This window comes from Parasteatoda tepidariorum, chromosome 11 (genome assembly GCF_982258835.1).
Source record: "Parasteatoda tepidariorum strain Cologne lab strain chromosome 11, Ptep-v5.0, whole genome shotgun sequence".
Classification (NCBI taxonomy): Eukaryota; Metazoa; Arthropoda; class Arachnida; order Araneae; family Theridiidae; genus Parasteatoda; species Parasteatoda tepidariorum.
Window position 1 is genome coordinate 22,505,034 of NC_141765.1, and position 23,666 is coordinate 22,528,699.

Here is a 23,666-nt window from a genome sequence, read left to right on the forward strand (position 1 = left end):
AACTGTTCGAATAACTGTTGTTTGATAAACTGTTATCTTTTTGTGTAAAATTCTTTAAATATTCATGATGTAACATTTGACTATTTTCCTTTTTCATTTATATCTAAAACAAATTTAACCGTTCATTAATTCTTATTTGCTGTAGATATTCAGGAGTTTCTTGTAAGCCAAACTGACAACAGATTCATTAAGGAATTTTCTTTCAATAAAATAGTTTTTTAGAATTAAAAGATATCACACTAAGAACTTAGAATTCAATTAAACGAAGATAAATTTGAATAACATGATGTAAAGAATTAAGGAATTCAGATGCAAATTTTTGAAGGTGTACAGAAAGAGAAGAGATTTTATTTACAAAAGTATTTACTCGTGTGATAAGGGACTGAGAAAGAGAGAGTAGTGAAATTAATTAGTGTGAAATTAAATATTTAAAGAAGACTTTTTAGTTTTCCAGTTTATGTAAATTCCATTTTATTTTCAATTAGTTAACAAGTTCCGATTATAAACATTTCAGTTTAATAGTTAGTTAAGTAAGTTCATTTTGCGATAAAATAAGCTAAAAATGCTTTAATACTAACATTTTTTTAATAATATATATATTTTTTTAATATCTCCAAAACATAATTGTTTTCAGTTTTCAACTTATATGACTTAAAAATTCTTGAGTGATAATGAATATTACAATTGCATTGAAATAAAATGCCAAGTGTTACGTTTTAATTTTATTAAATGAATTACTAGTTTAAAGATTCTAGCAGATGCAATTTATAAATATTTATTTTTCTATTTCTATTTCATGTCGACCGGATTGTGTAGGGGTCAGGACCTTGCATCAGAAAGGTTCTGGGTACGAATCCCGGGCAAGCCATGGATGTTCTTTCATTCTCAGTACTATCTGTCCCTTCTGTGGTAGCAACGTTGGCCCACCTAATATGGTGCCCCTGAAAGAGGGGCCAACAAATCTGCCCTTCAGATACCGGTATCGACGAAGGTCATTCCCTTGGTGGGCATTGGAAAATAAAATTTATTTCATACAAGCTCTAAATTTCTCTTTACCTAGTTGTCCCGTAGTGGACTGATCGTTAAGCAGATTACGGAAGTCAAGCATCACTGGCTGCTGTCAGTGTGAGGGTGGGTGACCACTTAGATTAGTTTGCTCTAGGACCGAAATTGTGCGGTATTGGTCCTCGTTAAACTGTTCTACCGTAAACTGCTCGATTTCGTGTGCAGGTCGTCGGGCTACCGAAGCGGGGGTGCCACCCCCTCTGCAGAGGATCTAAATTGTGATGGCATGTCTTCGGATCATCCTTAGGGATGTTTCCCAGACTGTCGCCAATAGCCCATTGTGCAGCTCTAGAGTGTAGTAAATTAACTACTCCTCCCTACTCCTCCTCATTATCTAGTTAAATATGTGAAGGTTATGAAACAACATTTTAGTCAACTATCATTGAATACATTGATAAACAAATTAAATAAACACACTGTAAAGACGCTCCAGGTGGAGCAGTCGGTAAAGGTGTGCTCATATCGCTGGTTTAGGACTTATCGTTGTGATTTTAAGTCCTCTCAGTTGGTGTGGTGGTAAAATATGCTGTGAAAAGTATTAGTTCAGGCGCTGACCACGTTGTTTGACCGAGGTTAAACTTACGTGGCAATAAAAAGACAGTAGCCCAAAATCAAAGATAAGTACTTGATTAAAGTTGGAGGCATTTGGACTAGTGTTATCATAAGAGACACGGTGAAAAAAAAATTCTGATTAAATAACTGTACTGTATGGTTATGACATTTCTATCAAAACAAAAATCACAATTCTGGTTAATTAAACCTAAATACATGGTTTTTAAAACATTCATTTGATAATTTTTCAATTCATATAGTAAAGATTTGCCGGAAATTTCGGTTTTCAAAATTGTGGTTTTTATTTCCACACATTAAGTAAAAGATACAGATCTTAAGAGTAAATTTAACCGAATTATATGGTTTTTATACCATGATAAAATTACTAAATTTTACCACATTTACAGAACTTGCAACTTTAATCCATCATAAAAACATATGATTAATCTCAAGAGGAATAATTATGCATTTTCAAAAAGTCGAATTTGTTAATTACCGTTTCAAATTAAAAAATCAAATAAACTAGTATATTACAAAAATTTCTCAACAGAAAGTCTTTGATCCACTTAAATTACTAATATTTTATAAATTAATATAACCGAATGCATGGTTTTTGTGCCATGCTCTAATGTATCATGATAAAATAACGAAAATTTGCAAAATTAGCAAATTTTACTACATATTAAAAAAACTATATTTTATTATTAATTTTACCAAATCATTACCAAAGAGCTTCAATAAAAATTACCGAGTTTTCTCATTGAATCAGAAACACGATAAATTTAACACTATTCTGGTAGTTTTGATCGTACTTCTCAGTGTACTTAATTAAAATAATTTTCTCAGTGTACTTAACTCAAATAATTATCTTCTGAATCAAGTCATTTTTCTGTTCGAGAGGAATGTGCTAACAATCTATTTTTTGAAGAAAAAAAATGGATTTTGAATTTAATAGAATAATTTAAATGATTCATTTATAGATATATTAGTATGTTATATAATTTAATGATTTCCGGAGAGTAGTATAAAAATTTGAAATTCACTTGCGTAAGTGATTTCAAAGCTGGTATTGAAATGTAAATGCCACATTGAATATAACATTTCCAGTAAACATTTGTTTCAAAAGAGAATTTTCAATTCTAATTAACAGCACTTGCTTATCATTCTATACAGTATAACGTCTCCTGATATAAGAAGTGACTTGAATTTTTTAACAGTCCTGTGAGTTAAGAAATGAGATAACAGGAATGTTCTAGCAATTAGCCGACATATTTATTAGGTTGCAGCGAGATCTAGTTTGAATGTTATGGAATATGTTCGCTTTACTTAAGGTAGTGAAGGTATTAGCAGTCTGAAATGTTATGAATAATAATTAAATAAGATGATTGTTTAATTTTTTTCTTTTAATAATTTAGTTGATAGTTACAAGGACAATAAGTAAAGGTTAAAAGAAGCATAGAATATAATAATTTAAATACATATATTCAGAGTTGTCTATAACATTTACACTTTTTATATTCTTTTAGACAATTTAATAAATAATTATACAAACTACAAAATTAAAAAGAACACTTATATTTTTTTAACTTCGTAAAGATGCTAACGTGAGATTATTTTCACTGTAACATGCCTAACAATAGTAGTTCTCAATGTATTCTTTTAGCACTCTTATTTCATATTTTTTCATTATAAATACTTACAAAAACAGATTCGGTGGCCTTCATTTTTTGAGCAATAATCAGTTTTCTAAAAATAAAATATATACATACCGTACAGAGGTATCGATTAAGTAAGATTTTTTTTTTCTTTCAAAAAACGAAATCAGAAAACTTCAAAATTATCTAAGTATTATTATAATATTATTCAAATAAAATACCATTAAATAAAGTATAAGTAAGTCACTCAAAAAAGATTTTATGACTGAAATTAGATATAAAAAGGTAATATGTCATATTTTTTATTCGTAATTTTATGTCATTTCACTCGGTATAGCTGATGAAAGTGTAAGTCGTAATTTTATGTCATTTCACTCGGTATAGCTGATGAAAGTGTAAGAGATAAAACATATTTTTATCCCATATACATTCTTGATACTAAGGGCTTTCAATAAAAATAATTTTATTAAATTTGAACTCACATGCGAATTCAAACTTACGTATTAGTTTGTAGAGTTGATTTCTACCTATAAATAGCAAATATAAATTTAGCTTTCTAATTTTAAATAAATTTCTACAATTTTAAAGCTTTATAGCAATTTTTTAAGTTTTAGAAACCGGAAATACTTTTAATAATGTATTATTTTATAAACGGCGTTGAACAGTTGACCTAATTTTGAGTTTATGACTATCAATGTTCAAATCCGTAATCTTGTAATTTTGAACCCTACCCAGAAGACTAACCCCTGGATCAAGCAATAGGTAAACTAGCCTTCGTGAAGGACTTTTAGATGGAACTAACCAGCATTTGCGTTACCAAGAGAGGAAAATTTCCTATGGTTAGTATAACTGCAAGAGGAATCTAACCCACGATCCATCTATTATTTAGGATATTTTACGTCAGCACTGTGATCTGTGTGAGCCGAATTCGTATTAACCAACAGCCGCTGGGTTTCGAACCCGGGACACCTTAATGAGAGGAAAACGCTCTATTTCCTGAGCCATCCTGTTTTTTTTTAATAATATTTGCACGTAATGAAGAATAATGTGGATGACGAAATAAAGTACATTTCTATGCAAATTTACCATAGTTGCAGAGCATCTAAATTTCCAAAGGTAATTTTATAATTCCTCTCCAATTTCTTTTAGTAATTATACATATTTTGGCGAAAATCAAAATTACACACATCATTAAGCAACAACTTATTTCTTCTCTGTAATCATCGATCTCAATTACATTTACATTTGCTTCATTTCCTTACATTTGATCATTGAAATTACACTTAAATTTAAAAAATCATAATACTTATCTGTTCTATTAATAAAAAAGTATAATGCTTATTACTTTTATTAAAGTCTTACTTAAAGTCCTTATGCTTATTTAGCAATAAAATAGAAGGATAATGAGAAAAAAAATATTTTTAATAAGTTGCAAATAATTCACAGGTTCTTATTAATTTATAGCTAATAATTTATAAACAGAAAAAAGTAGGTAAATTTCAAATTATTAAAATATAATGAAACTAAGGAAAGTGTTTATGCTATAATTGCACAGTAAACTAGAAATTTTAATTAATAACTAAATATAGGCTTCTCTTTAAAAGTTTATGTAGATAAACTGTACTTTTATGCATGATTTATTCAACTACTGTATATAAAAAGTAAGTTATTGTGTATTTCTAATTTCTTACAAATCAAACATTAGTGATGAATACATCTACCGGCAAAGCTTTAACATGCATATGAAAGAAACCCTAATGATCTTAACAATCTAGAAAATAAATAAACTAATGACTTAACTACTTTGAAATCTAGCCAAATCTCTCAAAAAGAAGAATTAATAAGTTTTAATAAGCAATAAACTTAATTGATAACGGCATTTTCTATATTTTGCAAAATAATGGCTTTAATTTAGAGTCGTAACTTTCTATAATTTTATCAAGTTTATTAAAATGTATTTCTTTGAAATAAAATAGTATTCAGCCGAAAGTCAGTGAAATGAAAGTTTTTAAGAAACGTCTTTTGTAACAACTGAATGCAAATGGATAAATTATGGCCTGAAGGCATATTTTCCATTAGACAGACAAAAGTTCTGAATGCATAAACAATTTATTTCACAACTGCAACAAGGATGATAATAAATTTTATTGCAATCCAACTAAAAACATCATAATAAATGGTAGATACGAATGGATTTATTTGCATTCAAAATTGAAGCGCTAAAAACAGAAACATTAAAGAGATTAGAAAAGTATTTGGGAAGTATAGAATTAAGTTTTAAATCTACTCAGTTGAAAAAAGTTTGCAAATAAAATATGCATTTCAAGATGTTTGTTAAAAAGTTTTCGTCAGAATAATGCATAAAACGTGTTTGTGAAAATCTTTTTAAAAAATAACAAATAAATAAAGCAATACATAAAGAAAACTTATTTAAAAAACTTTTTTACTAATGATATGTGACTAAAGTACTGTATTCTAATGTGACTACTATATTCTCATTTTATTGATCTGTAAGACATTTAAAGCATTTTGAAAAAAAAAATGAATAATGCACAACTGATTCAAAATTGAATTATAACATCAACACTTTCAACTACAATAGGATGTAGATTTGCTATAATTTTCATAAAGTGCTAAGTTAAACCATGTTTCAATTTTAGGTAGACTATAGTATCGTGAAATTCAGTTTAAAAGTGTAGCAAAATCTCAAAAATATGATGGTAGACCAAATTACTTTTAAGTACGGTTCCCACAGATTTCTTAATGAATTGCTACTATTGTATCTTTGTTTCAACCATTTCCATCTTTTTAACAAGTTAATCATGAAAACCGAGTTTCGCAACAGTGAAAAACTTCTTCGCACTTTTTTTTTTAAATTTCTGCGTTAAGAATAATTTTGATTTTGCTTGCAAAGCTTGCTTTTTTAATTAGTGCAGAAGAACCTAGAAAAATAACATTTTATGATAATAAAATAATATACAGTGCTAATGAAAGTGCTCATATTTTAACTTAAATACACTAAAATCAATCATTCTAACAATCGAACTTTCCATACGAATTTAAAAATGCATTATTACGAACACCCCATAACGATTTTTTTGCCACCTCTCTAACTTGACCGAAAACGCTTAATTGGAAGAGACAATACTTTTAGTTCATTTTCTAAAACAGTTGATTAAAATTGATAATCGGATTCATTTATTTGCCATTTTCTCTTTTTTGGAAAATAGATAAATTTTCTACCGAATCAAGTTCAAAATTATATCTAATATTCATTGCAGTGAGACATTTAGCAATTCCCAAAAAGGCCTACTTTTTATACATTGTAAAATGAAATATCGTATTTTAACCCCAAAAATGGTGGCAGTTACTTTACACCAAAAAAGAGTAAATTACAATTCTTTGGATGTAAAGTTGTTGCCCCCATTTCTGGTGTTCAGTAAGTTTAAAATTTATAATAACAATGAGATATAATACGCATAAGAGTCAGTAAAGTTCTTTTTTATTTACAGTTAGTAAAAACAGTTAGTTTAGGAAGCATACACGCACTAATTAGTAAAATAAAATATAAGTTTGCGAATCAAACGTACACATAAAAAAAATATATATATTAAGACGACTTCAAACTAGGCTTAACAGAGTAGAAAAGGATAAAAATTAAATACTGTGCAACTGGCAGTTATTTAAAAAATATATAGAATTATTACAAAGATCCTTATTATCAAACTAACTTTTTGTTTCTGCATGTGCATAGCAGAGTACAAGACAACAAATGATTCCAGCCATTTTGTGCTCGAATGAGAACTAGCTTCGACCGATATCCAAACTATGCTAAAACTGGGGTTTTTGAAAACGGAAATAATTCATGAATGGTGTGAATGCGAGTAATTTTGATGCAAACATTCTCCACCATTGGTGTTTAGATTTAACTTCACACTCTTAAACATACATGAGCGCTCGATTTGGTGTTAACTTAAAATATAGTGTTCCTTCACTTAAGTATTGTTCAACACCGAATTCTAAGAGTTATTAAACTACCATTTTTAATAGTCAGTTTATCGTTTTTATAGTGTATTTGCAACAGACTGTTAAGGAAAAAGAGAAACACTGGCAATAAACCCGTATAAGTGTATTTTATTTATTCATTTTTTTTTTTTTTGTGGAAGAGTTAAACATTTGTGACTACCACGAATCATTAATACTTATAACACATATTTATGCAAAGCAAATTTCACGAATTATTATATATCTTATAATCAAATCAAGAAAGCGATTGTTTTAAATCATTTATCTCCCCCCCCCATAAAAAAGTGAACCTGAAAAAAATACAACTTTTTTTTTCCTCAGTTAAGTAAAGCCTATCGATTTTAGTGGAGTTACCTCAATCATATCTTTCCAAAATCGCACCATTATTGATTTTTTATTTTGTAACCGTCAATGAGCAGCCGATCCAATTTTGGGTCGATGTGTCGATCAATGTTCAACTCTGCAGACTTGTAATTTTGAATCCAATCCAGAAGACAAAGGAACTCCAGGATCAAGTATTGGGAGAAATTTATGATGGAACTAACCCGCATTTGAGTTACATGAAGAGGAAAACCACGGAAACCTCCCACGGTTAATCTGACCGGGAAGGGACTCTAGCCTATGATCCGTCTACCACTGAGGATATTTTTCATCAGCACTGTGGTCGGTGCGAGCCGCGTGCGGAATTCGTATCGACCAGCTAAGATTCGAGCCCGATTCGACTTATTGGGAGACGAACGCTCTATCCCCACGGCTCTCCATCTTTGATTTTATTTTATTTTTATATTTATATTTTATTACCGTCGTTTAACAGCCGACAAAATTTTGGGCTTACGACTACTATAATGTTCAACTCCGAAGCCGCGTAATTTTGAGCCAATCCAAAAGACAAGGAAACTCCTGGATCTGAACCCCCCAGAGGTATGATTTGTTATGGAAACATGGAGGACTTCGTGACTAGACATATTTAACGTTCATTAGTCACCCTTTACTAGACGGGGAGTCCTCAGACGGTGGGGATCGAACCCACAACCTCTTGGACATGGGCCCAGTGCCCTACCAACCAGGATATCCCGGCCCTCCATCTTTGATTTCAAAGAAAGCACAGTATACAGATCGCTCTAGCGGATAAATTAGAAGATTTTTTTTTGATGTGGTGATCGATCAAGAAGACACAAGTCGCTGTATATTTTCATAGTTTTTTTTGTAAAATTACATAGTCTTCAATGCAATTTTTGAGCATCCCGTGTAAGGATGTATTAGAACTTAAGAAAAGTACTAATTATTAAATACATTATTAGCAATTTATTATGTGAAGCAATTTATTATGCTATGTTCTACTCTTTTTTTTTTTTTTTTTTTTTTTTTTTTTTTTGCCTGCTAACTATTGTTTAAGGATTGGAATAACACTTTGTTTATAACGTTACGTAGTTGCCTAAATTGTACTTCGCGAGCAATCTTTAATAGAACCGGTAAGATTTAGGAACAACGTATCTATTTCAATTACTGAGCAGGTCGCTCTTCAAGCCATTTTAACTGTAATGCACTCAAACTCTTGAAGAGTCGCAGGAATTTTGTAGCATGTGACATCAAATTCAATTTACAATTTATAGGCTGTTACTGTAATTGTAACAAATCAATATTTTTAAATTTTTTATGGTTACACATAGTCAAATTACTCATTTTATTTTAAATACTCAATATTTTTGAAGTTGGCACGATTTAGGTAACCGGTTTCCTAAATTAAACCACTTTCAGACCTTACAGAAACAAGTAATTTCCAGTACTTACTGCACAAATATTATTACCCAAAAAATAATATAAGTAGCAGAAAAACAGTATTTTATTAATAAAATATTTCAAATGTATTAGTCAGAGATTCATAATTGATAAAAACTTAAATGTGATAAGTGGTACAATCTAGGCAACATTCCTATACTTAAAAAGCAACCTTCCTATCACAGAAAACAATTATTTTCTGTGACAACTGTTATTTATAAAAACTACGCATTTAATAAAGGAACAGAATTACACAGCTGTTTAAATTCAGGAGGCTGATGAATGGATTTTAAAATTAATGAGGAGAAGATGTATTTTAGAGATTTTCAACTGACATTAATGAGACTTGAATGATAAATTATCAAATTTTAATGCAATATTCAAATTGGAATTCCAAATTCATGTGATATTGTTTAGAAGCTCAATTTGCAAGACTTAATAAACTGAAAGTTTAGTACAATGAAAAAAACTGTATGCAATACATCCCAAAATTTGTTGTTGAAAAACTCCAAAATTGTGTGAATAAATATTTTATACCGAGTTAATACCGAACTGAATCGAGCATTCATATACACTTTAAATCAAAACACTAAGAATGGTGAATGCTTACACCTAGCTCACACGCATTTACACAATTCAAGAATTGTTTTTTTTCCCCTCCGAAACCACCAAATTTGGTTACGTCTAGAAATCATCAGATGGCAATGATTGTTTCCAATCGAGCACGAGAAGGTGTAAGTTTGTTGTCGCTTCACACTCTGCTAAACGTTACAAAGTAACAAGAGTTCACTGTTACAAAAGACATGTATGTTTTTAGATGAGTAGTAACTATATTTATGTCCGTCAAGTAATATTAAATAAATATATAATATTTAATTTCTATTTAATTCTGTATCATTAAAACTAATTCAATTTATTTTATTTTCTCTGTAATTTACGCATACTGTAAGAAATTCCGAATCAAATTACGGTAAAAAGTACTGGCACCCTGATTGCAGCATTCGTATAATTAATTTACGGCGAAATCCATTTTTACCGTAAAATTTTACTTCGTAATTTTTACAGTTATGTTTATTTAATTACGGTGATTCATTGATTTTACAAAAAATACCGCAGAAATTACGATTTGTAATATTTTTTGTTCCGTAAAATTTCACTCTAAATATTGATTTTATAGAGAGAAGTATTAGCGCCTTGAGTGCCGGTACTTTTTACTTCTAGAGTATAGGGTAGAGTTCGGGCAATTTTCACAGTGTAGAGTTGGTTAGGAAATAAATTTATTTCTGAAATGTAGAGTGTATATGCATTCTAACTAAATAGGTCTTGCTGTGATAAGTATCAGTAAGGCGTTCTTTTATAAAAGCTCATATCTTTTTTATTTATAATACATTTGAGTAAGAGAAATCAAGTTTAACTTAATTAAAATAAATTCAACGGTTTACATGAAAATTTGTACATTGAGATTATTCTTTTCAGGACATTTTACTTCATAACCGTCGTTGAACACCCGATCTAATTTTATGTTTACGACTACTTATGTTTAACTCATTAGCCTTGTAATTTTGAACCCAATCCAGAAGACAAGAGAACTCCTAGCTCAGGTATTGGGAGAAATTTGCCTCCGAGGAGAATTGTTTTTATAAAACTAACTCGCATTTTCGTTACACGGAGAGGAAAACCATGAAAACCTCCCACGGTTAGCCTGGCTGCAAGGAGACTCTAACCCATGATCTGTCTACCACTGAGGATATTTTACGTCAGCTCTATAGTCAGTGCGAGCTGGGTGTGGAATTCGTATCTGGGATTGGAACCCAGTTCACCTCATTGGAAGGCGAACGCTCTATCCCCTGAGCCACCACAGCTCTTTCCGTTACATTGTAACGCTCGCGTAAAATCTGTTTCAGGTTTTTATGCTGAATTAATACTGCTAATAAATTTTATTTTCTACATTAGTTTAATTACCCCTTCATTAACTTTTATTAAAGCATTCACTATCACTTTAAAAGGTTTGAGACTAAGTAATAATCCTCAATATTTCTTTCCTTAATATTCCTTTAGAATATTTCTATTGCTTTCTGACAAGTATTTTACAAGTTTCTAGATTTTCAACTGGAGTAAAGAACTATATACTGAAACATTTTATTAACTACATAAATATCGTAGCATTTTTTTCCCTTTAAAATGCTTTCCCGAACTGCTAAAAATAGTTCTTCTAAACAATTTGACATAGTATAATGTCGCTTCAAGCCATTTAGTTATAAAATCGCTAAAAGTAACTTTTGTCAGCTCAACATATGGTATTCAAGATATTATATGAATTATAATTCACTTATGGAATTTTAAATTTGCTACTTTAATCAAATTTGTTGGGGAAAAAGTTGCTTACCTTTTTGATCACCAGCATAGGGAAAGTCAAGGAATTACAGATATCAGGTAAGTTTCTGTCGTAATTTGATTCCTATAAGAAGCTAGTTCTTCTGCAAACTACCTGGAGAAGAAAAACATATGTTTTAAATGAACGGTAATGTATGTAACATAATATATATTGCATAGTAGAGAAAGGGAAGTATATATTATGTACAGAGCACAAAAAGAAAAGAAAAAACATCTTAAATTGCTTTTTATTTGATGATCGGATTTTATTGTATTAGGACTCAATGTTAATAGATTGAAAAGGTTACCTCAAATATGCTAATTAGTTAAAATAAATTATATTTTAAGATACGAAATTAGACATTGAAACGTACTTTCGCTAAATAAACAGACATTTTTTTTAACGAACTATGATTTCTAACCCCGAAAAAATGGAGGTTAGCCGCAATCTGGAAAATTTAGTCCCAAAAATTTAGTTGGAGAGCGGTCAAATATTAATATTACTTTTTGTGTATTTAGCTTTAACTTAAGAATTTTTTTAAGTGAATTGAGCAATTTTTGTTTAGAATTATGAAATTCGTCTATCCAAAGACAGTAATAAGCGCAAAAAAAATATAATAATTGTTTGCTTATTTATTATTTTATTTGATAATAAACAAAAAAAATTTGCTTGTAAAGTATCGATTTTTTTCAACATTTTCAAGAATGTATGTGCCGAAATTCACAATTTGAACAAAATCTGTCGAACAGTTTCTAAGAAATTGAATTATAAATTTTAAATACGATTTATTAGGAACTATTTGACCGATTCAATTTTGCAGTTTGTCATATAAAATGCCATTTTTAAATTATAAATTTGAGTACCAAGTTATTCAATTTTTTTATTAATATTAAAAATAATAAAGAATTATTAAAAATTATTTCTTTCATGGAATTATCTTGGGATAAACAAATTTCATAATTGTGTGCAAAATTTTTTGAATTTGCTTAAAAAGTGTCATGATGAAATACGCAAAAAATAAAATTAACATTAAGTGGTCAAAACTTTTGACCACTCTCCTGACCAAACTACCAGATTCTCTATATTTTTGAAGTCAGAAGTTAAAATCCATTAAAATAAAATCCGCCGTTTGTTTATTAAGAGAAAATACGTTTCTTGTTAAAAATTTCGATTTAAAACACCGTCAGCATCAACTAATTAACATATTTGAGGTTTTACCCTCTCGAACCATTAAGATTGAGTCCTAGTACGTGAGAATTTGATTATTAGAGCAAAAGTTATAAAAGGTGTCTCGATTTTTTTTTCTTCGCTCATTGCACATTGCTTAATTGAAAAAAAAAAGAATGAATTTCTTCCACACAATTTTTAGTGAAAGCATATTTATCTACATTGCAAAAATGTTTTACATGAAAATCTATTAGAAATAATTCATACAGAATTTAATGTAAAATTACAGAGGTTTGAAAGTGAAAAGTTTCTGTACAGGAATCTCAGTAATTTTAGAGAAGCAAAATGAATAAAACTTAGCAAATTACTTCCGGATTCTTAGGAATTAAACCTTTCGGCTTTGGAGTCATCGGGCCATTACATAAGAGCCGAATGGACATTTGGACACATTCGAAGAAAGAAAGAGTAAATGAAAAAATTACTAGCTTTTAAGCACAGGGAATCGAGCCCCGGCCGCAGTTTTGATAGTCAAAGACTCCATCCACCACACAAATGGGGATGAAACTTATCTATCAAATAAATTATGCATTCACTATCTGAAAGAAATTCTGTTTAGAGAAATGCATAGCGGGTAATAGGTGCTTTCCGCTACTTTATCATCAAAAAACTCCGATCTACGTGTTTGAACATGAACTTACGTGATTTAACAGAGATTCTTGCTTTTTTTTCTATGTATTTTAACAGAATTTTCTTTAAAGTAACTTCATAAAATTTGTTTAATTCAACTTTCGACATAAAACAATGCATTAAATTTTTCATTGTCTGTATTTCTTACAGCTTAAAAAAAAAAATTTAAAACTTTGTGTAGCACTAGTAGGTATCGGTGTTTCAAGCAAAGTTACTTCATTCGATTCCCCACTTTCATTTGAATTTCTTGTTGTTTAAAACTATTTTTGAATTGTTTCTGACATTATTTCTCTCGTTAAATTCGAGAAAAAGTGAGGAAAAAATGCTTACTTAAAAACTAATGCATTGATAACATTGTACAAAACAAAAGACTACATTTTACTAGTTAATAAAGGAAGGTTATACGTGGGTCCTGCTGTATTAGATAATTAGAGATTAATGTAGTATTTTAGACACGCAAAATTTTTTGCTTTCGAGACTTTTGAGTCGAGATTAATCCCATTCAATATAATGATCCTGCGAGATTTTGCTCCCATGAGAGTTTGTTCTGCCAAATTTGGGTTTCACGGAACGTTGGTCTGTGATTGATTGATTGGATGATTTAATGGGAACTAAGTTCAAGAATAACGCAGTGCTTCAAACATAGGAACTGGTATGGAGCAAAAGGTAAAGTACTACACAATTATGTTAGTAACAATAGCAAACGTGAAACACATGATGGATTGGAGATATTTGTGCAGAAACCAATAGAGCTATATTGCATAAAACAGATGAAGCAAGAAAATTTCATATTCTATTATACTTAATATGACGGAGAAATCAAAATAGTGTTTGATTTCATCATAATAAAAACTTTCAATTAGAGTTTACTTCTTTAATAAACAAATATTTTTGCACAAGTCAACAAATTATTTAAAAATAATAATTTCGTTAGTACTGATGCATTAAACTTATGCACTTATTTCAAATTACACAGAGAAAAAAATCTGGTAAAATTACCGTAATGTATGGTAATGGTATTTCAGGTGGTAAAAAAACCCTAATTCTTGAAATAAAAGACAAAAAATACGGTAAATAAATTCATTTGGTAATTTTTCCGTCCATGTCTATCCAGAATGGTTTGCAATTCTGGTTTCTGATATGTCTGGAAATTCTGGTTTCGAATATATAAATTTAAAATATATGGTTCCAAATATATGAAATATATTTTATATGATAAACAAAAACAATTAAATCAGTCTATAAAATATTCCACACCAGTTTAAAATCAATTTACTTATGTAATTAGAATGTTTGAAAATTGAGGACAGTATTCTTTATCTCTTGCCCAGAAAAAAAAATATGAAAATTGGAATTATAATAATCTAGATTATTTTAATTCTAATTTTTAATACGATACGTTAGAATAAAAATAAACTGGATTAAACTGTCAGTTATGTTAAAAACTGTGTTTAAATGTTGGTTTTTTAACTATAGAGCTCAATAGACGAACAAATAACAAATAAGTTAATTTTTAGATATTTACTAAGACTCGATATAAATTGAAAATCACATCATTTCTGAATTTATATGAATGTATTTTTTATTAATTTATAATGAATGAATGTTTAGAAGTAACATAATAAGGGCAGAACTTCCATTAGTATGAAAATATACATAATAGAATATCCATATCTCCATAGAATATGTTTTTTGATAAAATTGTTGCCTCAAAAGTTATAACTTTAAATTAAGTTATATTTTAAGTTATAACTTTAAAGTTATAGGTGTTAATAATAAAAACTAGATTGACATGTTAGTTTTTTTTATGTAAAATTAAAGTAAAAGAACATGTTAAGTTACTTTTACCGAATTTAAGAAACTCAGCAGCAGAATATTAATAAAAATCAGAAGGATATTTACAAAACCTCCTTCTCTATTGATGAACTATCTCTATTAATGAACTATCTCACTTATAAACCGAGCAAAATAAATTAGTGTTCTATGCTTTTAATTGACTATTGTTAGTTGCAAATGCCAGTAATTTTTGCTAGTTCAAAATGCCATATAAGAAGTTCTCAAAATAAATTCTACAACATTTATATAAATGTTAAAGAAGTTCTTTTTTTTATATAAAATTGTAGACATAAAGATAATAAATCTTGGTTAAAATATTGTTAAAAAATAGGTCTAAATAATGGTATTATAACTGTAAAGCGCAGTAGCAGATTATGTTAAGTAACCTTTTAATGAATTCAGCAATCAGTGAAAATCAGAAATAGAATATGTATAATAATAAGTAGGATATTTATATTTTCTTCTTTTAAATCGCTTCATTCACAAACCAGACATGTTTTACATTTACAAACGACCATGGAAAGTACTTAATGCCGGAAATCTAAGTGTGCTCAAAATGTCATTTAAAATGTTCTTCAAATAAATTCATTAGTGATTTATAGAGCCTATTTCTTCTTCATAAATCGTTGCATTTACAAACCTGACAGAAAAAAAGTGCTTCAGATTAGCAAATGACCATAGGAAATTCTTAATTCCGGAAATGTAAATGTGCTCAAAGTGCCATTTAAAAAGTTTTTCAAATAAATTCATTAGGATATTTATAGAGCCTCTTTCTTTTTTATAAATCACCTCATTTACAGACCTGACGGAAAAAATAAATTAGTGTTTCACATTTACAAACGACCATAGAAGATTCTTAATGCTGGAAATCTAAGTGTGCCCAAAATTTCAATTGTAAAACATATGCTACTTTTTAATACATTTGAGAAAACCAATTTAGAATATAAATAAAAACCAGGACGGTATTTACAAAACCTCTTTCTCCATTGGAAAACGTTTCATTTACAAAGCTGAAAGAATAAAGTTCTGTTCCATACTTACAATCAACCATGGGTAGTACTAAATACCGGAAAATTAAGCAAGTTCAAAATGTTACTCCACTAACTCTCCCACTAATTCTTTAATTGATATCAATTATGCAAACATTCCGGAGATATTTCAAACTGTGATACTGTATCAAAAATCGATTTTACAGAGAGATGTTTTGTGATCGTTTTCTACCGTTAGGAGATAAGAGTATTTACGATGAGTTAAATCTGAAATTGAAAAGTTGTGAAGCAAGTACAAAAGTTTGTAATTTCGTAGCCTTTGAGAAATAAATATTTTTTAAGGTAATCATGTAAATAGTAAGAAGTTAGAAACATTAAATTTGAATTCCGCACTTGCATATAAAATTTTGCTGTTTTTGAAAAATGACTCTTTTAACATTTTTTAAATAAAACGTCATCATTATTTTTATGGTGTACCTGTGTTATTTATTACATCAACTGAAAACATATCTATATAAGGTAATACAAAATTTTAGTTTCGAGTAAAATAATATTTGAAAGATGAATTGTAATAACAAATTGGCCACCTGATTGTTGTGTTTGATTAAAAAAAATGACAAATCAAACTTACTTCACGGAGTAAAATTTCTGGTAAAATTACCGTGCTGAATGGTAAAGACATTTATGCTTAAAAGAATTATTCTGGTAATGTAACCAAAATATACGGTATTTTAACCATTTATTTGGATTTTTGTTCAGTTCATATGGTAACGGTTTACCGGTAATTCCGGTTTTCAAAATTACAGCTCTTATTATCACACGCTAAGTAAAAATACAAAACTGATAGGTAAATTTAACAAAATAAATGGTTTTTATGCCATGCCCTAAGTTATCATAATAAAATTACCTAATTTTACAAAATCATTACCAAAGAGTTTCAGAATAAATTATTGTGCTTTATAATGTTCCAGTACATGGTAAATTTTACCATACTTTGATAATCTTGAACATACTTTTTCCCTCAGTGTTCAATAATAAAAGAGCAATCAGCAAACTATGCCTTCAAAATTACGAACGTTTGAAAATGTCGACAGCGATTAATTTAGTTTAGAAGCAAGAACAACGTTTTTGCAAAAGAAATAATTTTGGAAAAAGTGGAGACTGCGTTAATCTAATAGAATTACTTATAAATTAATTTACGATTTACTAAATTACTTTTGCCGATGCTTGGTTAAATTTAAAACGAAAAAGTAAGTGTAGAATGGATACAATTTTAATTTTCCACTCTCAGAAAAAAAGACTCGCATTTGTGGTGAGCATTCTTTAAGCAGCGTTTCGTAATTTTCGACAGTCATTTCTTTACTAAATAAAGTGATTTTTGAACTAAATGTGAAACTCCAATTATTTGATAGAAGTTCTTTAAGACTTGAGTGTCATATCAGAACATTTGAAAGCTGTCTAGTGTTTCTTTTCTAATTTAAATACCATTTATTCTATAAGACGGGGTGGTAAAGAGTTTAGAGCGGTCGCTTGCCCAAAGCAGTTTCCGAGTTCAAATCCTGATGAAGAATGAGAACTCATTTGCTCATACACTGTGGAAAAAAAACATCAAAGTTTACGTTTTTAAACTAGTAGCTGGCTTGTTTGTTCAAAGTTTATAAACTTTACGTTTAACAGGGGGTCGTGTAATGTTACAACAGACTTCTAGGGGAGTTAGAACATATTATCAGGTTTAAAAGTGTACAGGAACCGATGCCCATCAAAAGTCGTCACACGCCGCTAGGGGTATTTCGCTACTAGAATCTGTTTCTTTGTGTGTTTCCAAGTCAGAATGGGGAAGTGACCTAGCCGCGTATGAAGACATTTCCATGCATGGATTCCTATGCAATTTTAATCCTGATGATGTGCCCTAACTCTATTGGAATTTTATCACAACATTTATGTGACCTCCTCTTAAATATAACATTTTTAAACTTTTACATTTCAAAAAATACCTGGCAGACTTAAAAATATAATTTTCAAAAACCACTCTGTAGCTTTAGAGGAAAAACAAATTTCAGATTTGAAATTCCCATACCCAAGTTAGAAATAGGCAGGATCAAATATTTGAGCAATGCAAATATTAACAATATTAATAATAATAACAATTGTTTCCCAATGCTATATTTTCGATAAAATTCCTCTTTTATATTAATATTTTAATGAAATATTATTATCCATTTAAAACATTTTTACCATGCATTTGTTGAAATCTTACTTTAAAAAATGTATCCGCTTTTATGAATCTTATTATTTTTAAAAATATTATTTTATAAAATTAATTCATTAAAAATTCAAGTCAATTTCTAATTCAAAATAATATTTCTTTTTCTTTCTCAAAGGAATATGCAGTATAGTTACTTTTAAAAAAAATACGCGAAATAATCAAGAGTTATTCACCTAACTTGTGAAATCAAAACCTTAAAGAAATAAATTCTTTCCATTAAAATATGCTATTTATTTTACTAAAATAACTTTCATCAGATAATTTTAAAATCCTAAAAAGAGTAAAAGAAAGAAAAATGCTTTCTAATCTTTACGATGCAACGGGCACCGCTGTTCAAATTAGCTACGTGCCATCCAGATTATACGATCTAATTCTTTTTTTCATCCTTTTTACCATCTCACATCAAAGGAATAAGAAAAGAAGAAAGAAAAAAAATAAGGGTAATATCACAAAAAAAGGAAATCCTTTTCCATCAAGCCGATAAATAACGCTAAAAAGTAACATAAAAAGCAAATAAAAAAGGGAAGGGATGTTTTTTTTTTTTTTTACATTCTAAAGAAAGAAGAACAAAATGCCATAATCTGGATGTTCTTAGGTTGGCAAAAGGCAGGATAGAACAAATCGGGATTTCTGCCCAATTCCTATGGGAGCTAAAGCAAATGAAGGGAAAACCCTATAGTTGCTGTAGTTATAAATATAGAGGAGAACCCCAGCTTACAAATCCATACAAACGAAACCAAACTTTAGATATGAGGTTACAAATCTTAAAACGCAAATTGTAAGCTGTGGTAGCTTTCTTATTTTTCATTTTCCTTAGCTATTAAATAATACTAAACTATAGAAATGAATGTTTACTGAAACAAGTGTTTAAGGATGTAGTGTCCAAAAATGTGCATTTATATCTTTAGTTACCTGCTATTTCATTCAGTATTTAATTATTCAGCATTCAGTAAAAAAAATTTTTTTTGAGTAATACTAAAATTATGAACTTTTAAAATTCTCTTAATATACATGCTATTATGATGGAATAATTTGTTTTTCAAAATGATTGTTGGTATTATTTCATAATAAAAATTTAAAACTAGAGAACCATTATAATCCTAAAATTATGCATTTATATCTTAAGTTACCCGTTATTTTATCCACTAATTCAGTATTCAATTATTCAGCATTCAACTAAGCAGTAAATCATTATTTTAAGTAATACTAAAATAAGAAACTTTCAAAATTCTCTTAATATGCATGATATTACTATAGAATAAATTATTTTTCAGAATGATTGGTGGTTTTAGTTCCATTATAATCCTAAGAAAACCATTATAATCCTAAAACCATTACTATAGAATAAATTATTTTTCAAAATGGTTGTTGGTTTTAGCTCCATTATAATCCAAAGAGGATCATTATAATCCTAAAATTATTTCATTTATATCTTTAGTTACCCGTTATTTTATCCAGTAATTCAGAATTCAATTATTCAGAATTCAATGACTCAGTAATTATTTTTTTAAATAATACTAAAATCAGGAACTTTTAAAATTCTCCTAATATATAGGCTATTACTATAGAATCGCTTGTTTTTCAAACTAATTGTTAATTGTAGATTTTAGTCAACAACAAAAATTTAATATTAGAAAATTATTATAATAATCCATTCTTATTCATTTTATTCTTTGCCTAAAATAAGAATTTCCTCTGTTCTAAAATTATTGTTTAATTTAAAACTTTGGTTCATATTGTAATATAAAAAATTGAAGACCTCAATCCTAAAACCAGTCAATATTATTTCAGTACACATTTTACACCTTTCACAATTTAGTTTAACTGAACTCTTCAAGCTATATGTTTCTGCCAAACTAATTCCAAAACGCAATTAAATATGTATTTTAGAATTAGTTTGGCAGAACATATAAAGTTAGTATGTGACAAAATATAATAAACAATAAATTTGATAGAGGATTATGGCAATTTAATAGTAAATATTGACAAATATTTTAAGGGAATCATTCTTCTTTTGTTTGTTAATATTTAACAGTTATATTAATTGAAAGTAATGTAGTTTGCTAATTTGACTATTACATTTTCTATACATTAGTACAGTATAAAAAGTAAGTTATTAAATTTTATAATTCTTTTTTTTTTTTCATTTTTGATGAAAAAGTTTTCAGGAAAACGCTTTGTGTGAATTATACGTCAAATTTAGAAAATTAATATCCTCAATTGTTTGAGAATATGAATTTTATCAAAAACGCTTAACAGAATTAATTGGAAAATGCAGCCTAAAATATATGAAATATGAGTAAATGAATTCTCAGTTTCGACCAGGTTTCTAACCCACACGAAAAAAAAAATTCCGGTAAAATTACCGTTCTGTATGGTAATACAGTACCTTAATTCATACCTTACCTTAATTCTGGTCAATAAAATCAAACTATACGGTATTGAAACTATTAATTTCGTTATATTTCCATTCATATGGTAACAGTTTATTGGAAATTCTGGTTTTTAAAATTATAGTTTTTATTACCACACATTTTGTAAAAAATGCGAAACTGAAAAGTAAATTTAACCAAATAAAAGGTTTTTATGCCATGCTGAAGGATATCATGATAAAATTACCGAATTTTATAACATATTATAAAACCATGTGTCATTGTTAATTTTACCAAAATCATTACCAAAGCGCTTCGGTAAAAATTACTGAGCTCTCTGGCTTTCTCACAGAGCCAGAAACACTGTAAAAATTTTCCACATTCTGGTAGTTTGGACCATATTTATTTTCTCATTACAAGAAACCTGCTTACAAAGCGAGGCGTATTAGCCCTTATAACATCTTGTCATGCAGACCTAGCAGTTTTAAAAAATAAAAAATTGCCGGTGATTACCAAGAGTTACTTCAGATTAAACACGAGTCAAATATTTATCGATACAGGTTTCATACAAATAACATTTCGTGACTTATTAATAGTCAAAAATATCAAAAGGATTATTCAATAATCAAAAATGTCATTTTTAAGAGTGTAATAAAGAGCATTCTCTATTATTTACATTTGTGTTTTGAAAATAATCGCACTGAATAAGACTTTTCCAAATCAGATAAACATAAATGCATAAAAAAAAAATTAAAAAAGTAATATTATATATTTTCTCTTTCATTTTATATATTTATTTTAATAAAATATTTTAATAAAATTAGTTCTAATAAAATAAGGCTTCTGAAACTTTCTTCGCTTTAAAACTATAAAAATGCAATCAGAAAGCATTCAGAACTATAATAGATTAAGTATAAAAAGTAGGGTAAAATGGGGTAAGACCGGATAGCTAAGATTCGAATGCCTGTTGGAGCAAAACGGTTCAGCCTAGAGACTGTCAGATTTAATTAAGATATTACTTGTTTAGTTGGGTAAAATATATCCATCCTGAAAAGACATTGATGTACTACATTTTTTAAGAATAATTTTGTTCTAGAAGAAGACAAATCATCTGGTCTTTCCCCACTAGTGGGGTAAGCCAGGATACGCACGTTAATTCTATGGAAAATTTTGAAACACTAGAATGTCAGTGAAAAAGTGGCACATATTTCTATTTTATAGGACAATTGAAGAAAATTATACATTTCATGAAGTTCAGCCCTACTCAAGGAGGGATGAGAGGGAGGGACAATTTTTTCAGGCCCCTGGGGCTGCTGAGGGCCCGAGTGAAATTCCTTACAAAATATATATTGCTTATTAATAGAAAAGTAAGTAGTCAAGTAGTAGCTTATTAAGTAGTTAAGTAAAATTTCTTTATATCTGTATAAAAACTACACAAAATAGAAAGTTAAGTAAAATAGTAGTTAAATAACTTTCCAGAAAATTTTAATTTCTTTCTATCTGTATAAAAAGTACACAAAATGGGAAGTTAAGTAAAATAGTAGTTAAGTAAACTTCCAGAAAATTTCTTTATAAAAACTACTGTATCAACTGTAATGTACTGTGAAACTATTGTATACTGTACTATCTGTATAAAAACCACACAAAATAGAAAGTTGAGTAAAATAGTAGTTAAGTAAAATTTCAGAAAATTTCTTTATGTCCTTATAAACTAAACTAAACTCAGTGGCGCGATAGCCCTAAAGGGCCAAGGCCTACTGTGCCCATCTCAGTTTTCTTGACCTTGGGCTCTGGGGTGCAGGAGCAAATGTTCTGGTCAGGTGGTCAGCCGAACACGGAACCCCCAGTGTTTAGTTCCCAAGCATGCTTGGTACTCATTTATCGACCCACTGAAGGGATGAAAGGCTGAGTCAACTTTGCCCTGCCCCAGGATCGAACCAGGGACCTGTGGCACGACAGCGCGAAGCGCTTCAGCCACCGGGCTTCTTATATCTGTATAAAAACTGCACAAAATAGAAAGTGTCTTCATTCTACAAAATATGAAAGTAAGGTTTTTTGCACTTTGAGGAAGTTAACCGGAATAAATTTCGTCCTCAGGTTCGTAAAACCATTGCTCAGCTTTGGATGTGGTAATTTTCTCTTTCCTCTGCTTTTTAGCTTTTATGGGTCCAGTATAGACATACATTAAGGGGTGAGGGCAAAACTAGTTAGTACCCGGTCTTCCCCCGAGAGTAGAGGTTACCGACACGAAACAGCCCAGTGTTATTATTGAATTAAATCCTTATTAATTGTTAGGATATGAATCTTCAATAAACGTATAATAAGCTGGATTAAAAAGAATTTTTATAACTGCAACAGCGAATAAATAAGGATAGCTTAAAAACAAGGAAATATTAGAGTGTTGACATAGTATAAAAAACTCAGAAGTAGAGAATTAAAAGCACGCCAATATGGTAGGTCCTTCCTCTTGTCTAGTAAAGAGTAATTTAGAGTTTGTATGCTAAAAAACAGAACCAAGCTCTGTTGCAAGTAAAGACAAAACCATTGGAAAGAGCCTGTTTGCACTGTGGTTACCAAACTCTCATCGCGAACGTATATCAATATCGCTAACTCTTGAAACGATGCTGCACAGCCTCCTTTTTGTTTGCTTTCTTATTAACAACAATAATTAATTAACAAGTAATAAGAATTAATATAAATGATATCTATAAATCGTAAAAAATAACCATCTTTCTGTTCGCATTTAAGGAAACTGATGAAAGAATAATAAATATTGATCTTACAGATGATTTTTTTCAACAGCGAAACAAAAGTAAAAATTCTTTATCTTGTATTTGATTTGTTAAAAGCATGTTAGCGTAAGACGCGCCATTTTAGCAGTCCAATCAAATCCAATGC

At 29.3% G+C, this 23,666-nt stretch overlaps 1 protein-coding gene across 4 annotated transcripts in view; it reads right to left on the reverse strand.

Annotated features, from left to right (window-relative positions):
- LOC107451513 (LIM domain-binding protein 2) overlaps positions 1-23,666 on the reverse strand; it is a 207,950-nt gene that overhangs the window by 100,067 nt on the left and 84,217 nt on the right. For all 4 annotated transcript variants that reach the window (XM_043041487.3, XM_043041486.3, XM_043041484.3 and 1 more), the window contains exon 2: positions 11,464-11,565. The gene's annotated coding sequence lies outside the window, so the exon portion shown is untranslated. The remainder of the gene's footprint in view (positions 1-11,463; positions 11,566-23,666) is intronic.